The sequence below is a fragment of the Convolutriloba macropyga genome, chromosome 2 (assembly GCF_964194025.1).
Source record: "Convolutriloba macropyga chromosome 2, txConMacr16.3, whole genome shotgun sequence".
NCBI classification, from domain to species: Eukaryota; Metazoa; Xenacoelomorpha; order Acoela; family Convolutidae; genus Convolutriloba; species Convolutriloba macropyga.
This window is the reverse complement of record NC_134469.1, coordinates 16,793,717-16,802,620: the sequence shown is the minus strand read 5'-3', so window position 1 is coordinate 16,802,620 and position 8,904 is coordinate 16,793,717.

Genomic DNA, 8,904 nt, shown 5'->3' with positions numbered 1-8,904 from the left:
GCATCACTGAAGGCGAGACAACAGGTGCGTGTTCAGGCTTGTATCTGAACCACTGTTGATAGCTATGAATTGTTCAAACTATAGGTTTTGCGGTGAAGTGGACCCGAAAATCTTCTTTTTCTCCTTTTCATTGAAGTTTTGAAAAGAAACCTCTGTTCTCATCACTTAAAAATGGGCACACTGATAGCACCTAGACAAGTTGGGCAATTTTGCTAGCAAGTGAATTCAATTGGCGACAATTTCACACTTTGATCTTGAGATTTGATTTTCTGAGATCAAAATTTAACAATCTTTGTTTTTCGAAAAGCTACTTCATACACTCCAGCTTTCATTTCGCTTCCCCTGGCGCACTGGCGCAGCTTTGGTTACAACTTTACTCAAGTCAAGACAATGTATTCGTGTTCAGGCTTGTGTCTGAATCACTTTGGCAGCTTTGACTTGTTCAAACTACAGTTTTTGGGGTGAAGTGGACCCAAAAATTTTCTTTCTCTGTTTCACTAAAGCTCTGAAATGAAATCTCAGTTCTCGTCACTTGAGAATGGCTGAACGCATAGCACCTAGACAAGTAAGCAATTGCAATAGCAAGTGAATTTATTCGGCGTCAAAATCAAATTTTCATCTTAAGATTTGATTTTCTATGATCAAGTTTTGACAATCTTTATTTTTCAAAAAGCTACGTCATACACCCCTCCTTTCATTTTGCTGCCCTTGGGTAGCTTTGGCTGTGGCATCACTGAAGTCGAGACAACATGTGCGTGTTCAGGCTTGTATCTGAACCACTGTTGATAGCTATGAATTGTTCAAACTATAGGTTTTGCGGTGAAGTGGACCCGAAAATCTTCTTTTTCTCCTTTTCATTGAAGCTTTGAAAAAAAACCTCTGTTCTCATCACTTAAAAAAGGGCGGACTGATAGCACCTTGACAAGTTTGGCAACTTTGCTAGCAAGTGAATTCAATTGGCGACAATTTCACACTTTGATCTTGAGATTTGATTTTCTGAGATCAAGATTTAACAATCTTTATTTTTTGAAAAGCTACATCATACATTCCACCTTTTATTTTGCTGCCCTTGCAAAGCTTTGGTTATAACTTTACTGAAGTCAAGACAACATATGCCTTTTCAGGCTTGCCTCTGAATCACTGTTGACCGCCTTGACTTGTTCAAACTACATTTTTTGGGGTGAAATGGACCCAAAAATTTTTTTTTCTCTGTTTCATTAAAGGTCTGAAAGGGAATCTCAGTTCCCAACGCTTGAGAATAGCCGAACGCATAGCACTTAGACAAATCAGCAATTTCGGTAGCGAGTGAAATTATTCGGCGTCAAATTCACATTTTGATCTTAAGATTTGGTTTTCTGTGATCAAGTTTTGACAATCTTAACTGGTCCCGGCCTAACTGGAACCCACACCTGTTTTTCTGAGATGCATGTTCTTGGGTGATTTCGGTGTCCCGATAGCCAGCAGCTGCTATCGTTGCATCGAAATCACCCATCTATTGCATCTCATGTGTCCCTTTTTTGTAATGTTCTTGAGTCCCGGCTTAACTGAGACTCACCCACCCCCTCTTTCTCTGCTCTCATGTGCTCTTTCTTTTTGTTTTAGTCCCGGATTAACTGACCCACCCCACCCTCTTCTTTCTCTGCTCTCATGTGCTCTTTCTGTTTGTTTTGGTCCCGGCTTAACTGGGACCCACCCCACCCTCTTCTGTCTCTGCTCTCATGTCCTCTTTCTTTTTGTTTTGGTCCCGGCTTAAATGGGACCCACCCCACCCTCTTCCTTCTCTGCTCTCATGTGATCTCGTTCTTTTTGTTTTGGTCCCTGCTTAACTGGACCCAACCCATCCTCTTCTGTCTCTGCTCTCATGTCCTCTTTCTTTTTGTTTTGGTCCCGGCTTAAATGGGATCCACCCCACCCTCTTCTTTCTCTGCTCTCATGTGTTCTCTCTCTTGTTGTTTTGGTCCCGGCCTAACTGGGACCCACCCCTGTTTTTCTGAGATGCATGATCTTGCGTGATTTCGTTGTCACGATAGCCAGAAGCTGCTATTGTTTCATCGAAATCACCCATCTATTGCATCTCATGTGTCCCTTGTTTGTAATGTTTGAGTCCCGGCTTAACTGGGACTCACCCACCCCCCTCTTTCTCTGCTCTCATGTGATCTTTCTTTTTGTTTTAGTCCCGGCTTAACTGACCCACCGCACCCTCTTCTTTCTCTGCTTTCATGTGCTCTTTCGTTTTGTTTTGTTCCCGGCTTAACTGGAACCCACCCCACCCTCTTCTTTCTCTGCTCTCATGTGTTCTCTCCTGTTTTTCTGGTCCCGGCTTAATTGGGACTCACCCCTGTTTTTCTGAGATGCATGTTCTTGGGTGATTTCGGTGTCCCGATAGCCAGCAGCTGCTATCGTTGCATCGAAATCAACCATCTATTGCATCTCATGTTTCCCTTGTTTGTAATGTTTGAGTCCCGGCTTAACTGGGACTCACCCACCCCCTTCTTTCTCTGCTCTCATGTGCTCTTTCTTTTTGTTTTGGTCCCGGCTTAACTGGGACCCACCCCACCCTCTTCTTTCTCTGCTCTCATGTGCTCTCCTTCTTTTTGTTTTGGTCCCGGCTTAATTGGGAACCCCACCCCCCTCTTCTTTTTCTGCTCTCATGCGCTCTCTTTCTGTTTTGGTCCCGGCTTAACTGGGACCCACCCCATCATCTTCCTTCTCTTCTCTCATGTGCTCTCCTTCTTTTTGTTTTTGTCCCGGTTTAACTGCGACCCCCACCCCACCCTCTTCTTTTTCTGCTCTCATGTGATCTCGTTCTTTTTGTTTTGGTCCCAGCTTAACTGGGACCCACCCCTCTTTTTCTGAGGTGCACATTCTTGAGTGATTTCGGTGTCCCGATAGCCAGCAGCTGCTATCGTTGCATCGAAATCACCCATCTATTGCATCTCATGCGTCCCTTGTTTGTAATGTTTGAGTCCCGGCTTAACTGAGACTCACCCACCCCCCTCTTTCTCTGCTCTCATGTGCTCTTTCTTTTTGTTTTAGTCCCGGCTTAACTGACCCACCCCACCCTCTTCTTTCTCTGCTCTCATGTGCTCTTTCGTTTTGTTTTGTTCCCGGCTTAACTGGAACCCACCCCAACCTCTTCTTTCTCTGCTCTCATGTGTTCTCTCTCCTGTTTTTCTGGTCCCGGCTTAATTGGGACTCCCCCCTGTTTTTCTGAGATGCATGTTCTCGGGTGATTTCGGTGTCCCGATAGCCAGCAGCTGCTATCGTTGCATCGAAATCAACCATCTATTGCATCTCATGTTTCCCTTGTTTGTAATGTTTGAGTCCCGGCTTAGCTGGGACTCACCCACCCCCTTCTTTCTCTGCTCTCATGTGCTCTCTTTCTTTTTGTTTTGGTCCCGGCTTAACTGGGACCCACCCCACCCTCTTCTTTCTCTGCTCTCATGTGCTCTCCTTCTTTTTGTTTTGGTCCCGGCTTAATTGGGAACCCCACCCCCCCCCCCCCTCTTCTTTTTCTGCTCTCATGCGCTCTCTTTCTTTTTGTTTTGGTCCCGGCTTAACTGGGACCCACCCCAACATCTTCTTTCTTTTCTCTCATGTGCTCTCCTTCTTTTTGTTTTTGTCCCGGCTTAACTGGGACCCCCACCCCACCCTCTTCTTTCTCTGCTCTCATGTGTTCACTCTCTTGTTGTTTTGGTCCCGGTCTAACTGGGACCCACCCCTGTTTTTCAGAGATGCATGTTCTTGGGTGATTTCGGTGTCCCGATAGCCAGCAGCTGCTATCGTTGCATCGAAAACACCCATCTATTGCATCTCATGTGTCCCTTGTTTGTAATGTTTGAGTCCCGGCTTAACTGGGACTCACCCACCCCCTTCTTTCTCTGCTGTCATTTTCTCTCCTTCTTTTTGTTTTGGTCCCGGCTTAACTGGGACCCACCCCACCCTCTTCCTTCTCTGCTCTCATGTGATCTCGTTCTTTTTGTTTTGGTCCCTGCTTAACTGGACCCAACCCATCCTCTTCTTTCTCTGCTCTCATGTCCTCTTTCTTTTTGTTTTGGTCCCGGCTTAAATGGGATCCACCCCACCCTCTTCTTTCTCTGCTCTCATGTGTTCTCTCTCTTGTTGTTTTGGTCCCGGCCTGACTGGGACCCACCCCTGTTTTTCTGAGATGCATGATCTTGCGTGATTTCGGTGTCACGATAGCCAGAAGCTGCTATTGTTTCATCGAAATCACCCATCTATTGCATCTCATGTGTCCCTTGTTTGTAATGTTTGAGTCCCGGCTTAACTGGGACTCACCCAACCCCTTCTTTCTCTGCTCTCATGTGCTCTCTTTCTTTTTGTTTTGGTCCCGGCTTAACTGGGACCCACCCCACCCTCTTCTTTCTCTGCTCTCATGTGCTCTCCTTCTTTTTGTTTTGGTCCCGGCTTAATTGGGAACCCCACCCCCCCCCCTCTTCTTTTTCTGCTCTCATGCGCTCTCTTTCTTTTTGTTTTGGTCCCGGCTTAACTGGGACCCACCCCAACATCTTCTTTCTTTTCTCTCATGTGCTCTCCTTCTTTTTGTTTTTGTCCCGGCTTAACTGAGACCCCCACCCCACCCTCTTCTTTCTCTGCTCTCATGTGTTCACTCTCTTGTTGTTTTGGTCCCGGCTTAACTGGGACCCGAACCTGTTTTCCTGAGATGCATTTTCTTGGGTGATTTCGGTGTCCCGATAGCCAGCAGCTGCTATCGTTGCATCGAAAACACCCATCTATTGCATCTCATGTGTCCCTTGTTTGTAATGTTTGAGTCCCGGCTTAACTGGGACTCACCCACCCCCTTCTTTCTCTGCTGTCATTTTCTCTCCTTCTTTTTGTTTTGGTCCCGGCTTAACTGGGACCCACCCCACCCTCTTCCTTCTCTGCTCTCATGTGATCTCGTTCTTTTTGTTTTGGTCCCTGCTTAACTGGACCCAACCCATCCTCTTCTTTCTCTGCTCTCATGTCCTCTTTCCTTTTGTTTTGGTCCCGGCTTAAATGGGATCCACCCCACCCTCTTCTTTCTCTGCTCTCATGTGTTCTCTCTCTTGTTGTTTTGGTCCCGGCCTAACTGGGACCCACCCCTGTTTTTCTGAGATGCATGATCTTGCGTGATTTCGGTGTCACGATAGCCAGAAGCTGCTATTGTTTCATCGAAATCACCCATCTATTGCATCTCATGTGTCCCTTGTTTGTAATGTTTGAGTCCCGGCTTAACTGGGACTCACCCACCCCCTCTTTCTCTGCTCTCATGTGATCTTTCTTTTTGTTTTAGTCCCGGCTTAACTGACCCACCGCACCCTTTTCTTTCTCTGCTTTCATGTGCTCTTTCGTTTTGTTTTGGTCCCGGCTTAACTGGGACCCACCCCACCCTCTTCTTTCTCTGCTCTCATGTGCTCTCCTTCTTTTTGTTTTGGTCCCGGCTTAATTGGGAACCCCACCCCCCTCTTCTTTTTCTGCTCTCATGCGCTCTCTTTCTTTTTGTTTTGGTCCCGGCTTAACTGGGACCCACCCAACCCCTTCTTTCTCTGCTCTCATGTGCTCTCTTTCTTTTTGTTTTGGTCCCGGCTTAACTGGGACCCACCCCACCCTCTTCTTTCTCTGCTCTCATGTGCTCTCCTTCTTTTTGTTTTGGTCCCGGCTTAATTGGGAACCCCACCCCCCCCCCTCTTCTTTTTCTGCTCTCATGCGCTCTCTTTCTTTTTGTTTTGGTCCCGGCTTAACTGGGACCCACCCCAACATCTTCTTTCTTTTCTCTCATGTGCTCTCCTTCTTTTTGTTTTTGTCCCGGCTTAACTGGGACCCCCACCCCACCCTCTTCTTTCTCTGCTCTCATGTGTTCACTCTCTTGTTGTTTTGGTCCCGGCTTAACTGGGACCCGAACCTGTTTTCCTGAGATGCATGTTCTTGGGTGATTTCGGTGTCCCGATAGCCAGCAGCTGCTATCGTTGCATCGAAAACACCCATCTATTGCATCTCATGTGTCCCTTGTTTGTAATGTTTGAGTCCCGGCTTAACTGGGACTCACCCACCCCCTTCTTTCTCTGCTGTCATTTTCTCTCCTTCTTTTTGTTTTGGTCCCGGCTTAACTGGGACCCACCCCACCCTCTTCCTTCTCTGCTCTCATGTGATCTCGTTCTTTTTGTTTTGGTCCCTGCTTAACTGGACCCAACCCATCCTCTTCTTTCTCTGCTCTCATGTCCTCTTTCTTTTTGTTTTGGTCCCGGCTTAAATGGGATCCACCCCACCCTCTTCTTTCTCTGCTCTCATGTGTTCTCTCTCTTGTTGTTTTGGTCCCGGCCTAAATGGGACCCACCCCTGTTTTTCTGAGATGCATGATCTTGCGTGATTTCGGTGTCACGATAGCCAGAAGCTGCTATTGTTTCATCGAAATCACCCAACTATTGCATCTCATGTGTCCCTTGTTTGTAATGTTTGAGTCCCGGCTTAACTGGGACTCACCCACCCCCTCTTTCTCTGCTCTCATGTGATCTTTCTTTTTGTTTTAGTCCCGGCTTAACTGACCCACCGCACCCTTTTCTTTCTCTGCTTTCATGTGCTCTTTCGTTTTGTTTTGTTCCCGGCTTAACTGGAACCCACCCCACCCTCTTCTTTCTCTGCTCTCATGTGTTCTCTCCTGTTTTTCTGGTCCCGGCTTAATTGGGACTCACCCCCTGTTTTTCTGAGATGCATGTTCTTGGGTGATTTCGGTGTCCCGATAGCCAGCAGCTGCTATCGTTGCATCGAAATCAACCATCTATTGCATCTCATGTTTCCCTTGTTTGTAATGTTTGAGTCCCGGCTTAACTGGGACTCACCCACCCCCTTCTTTCTCTGCTCTCATGTGCTCTTTCTTTTTGTTTTGGTCCCGGCTTAACTGGGACCCACCCCACCCTCTTCTTTCTCTGCTCTCATCTGCTCTCCTTCTTTTTGTTTTGGTCCCGGCTTAACTGGGAACCCCACCCCCCTCTTCTTTTTCTGCTCTCATGCGCTCTCTTTCTGTTTTGGTCCCGGCTTAACTGGGACCCACCCCATCATCTTCCTTCTCTTTTCTCATGTGCTCTCCTTCTTTTTGTTTTTGTCCCGGTTTAACTGCGGCCCCCACCCCACCCTCTTCTTTTTCTGCTCTCATGTGATCTCGTTCTTTTTGTTTTGGTCCCAGCTTAACTGGGACCCACCCCTCTTTTTCTGAGGTGCACATTCTTGAGTGATTTCGGTGTCCCGATAGCCAGCAGCTGCTATCGTTGCATCGAAATCACCCATCTATTGCATCTCATGCGTCCCTTGTTTGTAATGTTTGAGTCCCGGCTTAACTGAGACTCACCCACCCCCCTCTTTCTCTGCTCTCATGTGCTCTTTCTTTTTGTTTTAGTCCCGGCTTAACTGACCAACCCCACCCTCTTCTTTCTCTGCTCTCATGTGCTCTTTCGTTTTGTTTTGTTCCCGGCTTAACTGGAACCCACCCCACCCTCTTCTTTCTCTGCTCTCATGTGTTCTCTCTCCTGTTTTTCTGGTCCCGGCTTAATTGGGACTCCCCCTGTTTTTCTGAGATGCATGTTCTCGGGTGATTTCGGTGTCCCGATAGCCAGCAGCTGCTATCGTTGCATCGAAATCAACCATCTATTGCATCTCATGTTTCCCTTGTTTGTAATGTTTGAGTCCCGGCTTAGCTGGGACTCACCCACCCCCTTCTTTCTCTAATCTCATGTGCTCTCTTTCTTTTTGTTTTGGTCCCGGCTTAACTGGGACCCACCCCACCCTCTTCTTTCTCTGCTCTCATGTGCTCTCCTTCTTTTTGCTTTGGTCCCGGCTTAATTGGGAACCCCACCCCCCCCCCCTCTTCTTTTTCTGCTCTCATGCGCTCTCTTTCTTTTTGTTTTGGTCCCGGCTTAACTGGGACCCACCCCAACATCTTCTTTCTTTTCTCTCATGTGCTCTCCTTCTTTTTGTTTTTGTCACGGCTTAACTGGGACCCCCACCCCACCCTCTTCTTTCTCTGCTCTCATGTGTTCACTCTCTTGTTGTTTTGGTCCCGGCTTAACTGGGACCCGACCCTGTTTTCCTGAGATGCATGTTCTTGGGTGATTTCGGTGTCCCGATAGCCAGCAGCTGCTATCGTTGCATCGAAAACACCCATCTATTGCATATCATGTGTCCCTTGTTTGTAATGTTTGAGTCCCGGCTTAACTGGGACTCACCCACCCCCTTCTTTCTCTGCTGTCATTTGCTCTCCTTCTTTTTGTTTTGGTCCCGGCTTAACTGGGACCCACCCCACCCTCTTCCTTCTCTGCTCTCATGTGATCTCGTTCTTTTTGTTTTGGTCCCTGCTTAACTGGGACCCAACCCACCCTCTTCTTTCTCTGCTCTCATGTGTTCTCTCTCTTGTTGTTTTGGTCCCGGTCTAACTGGGACCCACCCCTGTTTTTCAGAGATGCATGATCTTGCGTGATTTCGGTGTCACGATAGCCAGCAGCTGCTATCTTTTCATCGAAATCACCCATCTATTGCATCTCATGTGTCCCTTGTTTGTAATGTTTGAGTCCCGGCTTAACTGGGACTCACCCACCCCCTCTTTCTCTGCTCTCATGTGCTCTTTCTTTTTGTTTTAATCCCGGCTTAACTGACCCACCCCACCCTCTTCTTTCTCTGCTCTCATGTGCTCTTTCGTTTTGTTTTGTTCCCGGCTTAACTGGGACACACCCCACCCACTTCTTTCTCTGCTCTCATGTGTTCTCTCTCCTGTTTTTCTGGTCCCGGCTTAATTGTGACTCACCCCTGTTTTTCTGAGATGCATGTTCTTGGGTGATTTCGGTGTCCCGAGAGCCAGCAGCTGCTATCGTTGCATCGAAATCAACCATCTATTGCATCTCATGTGTCCCTTGT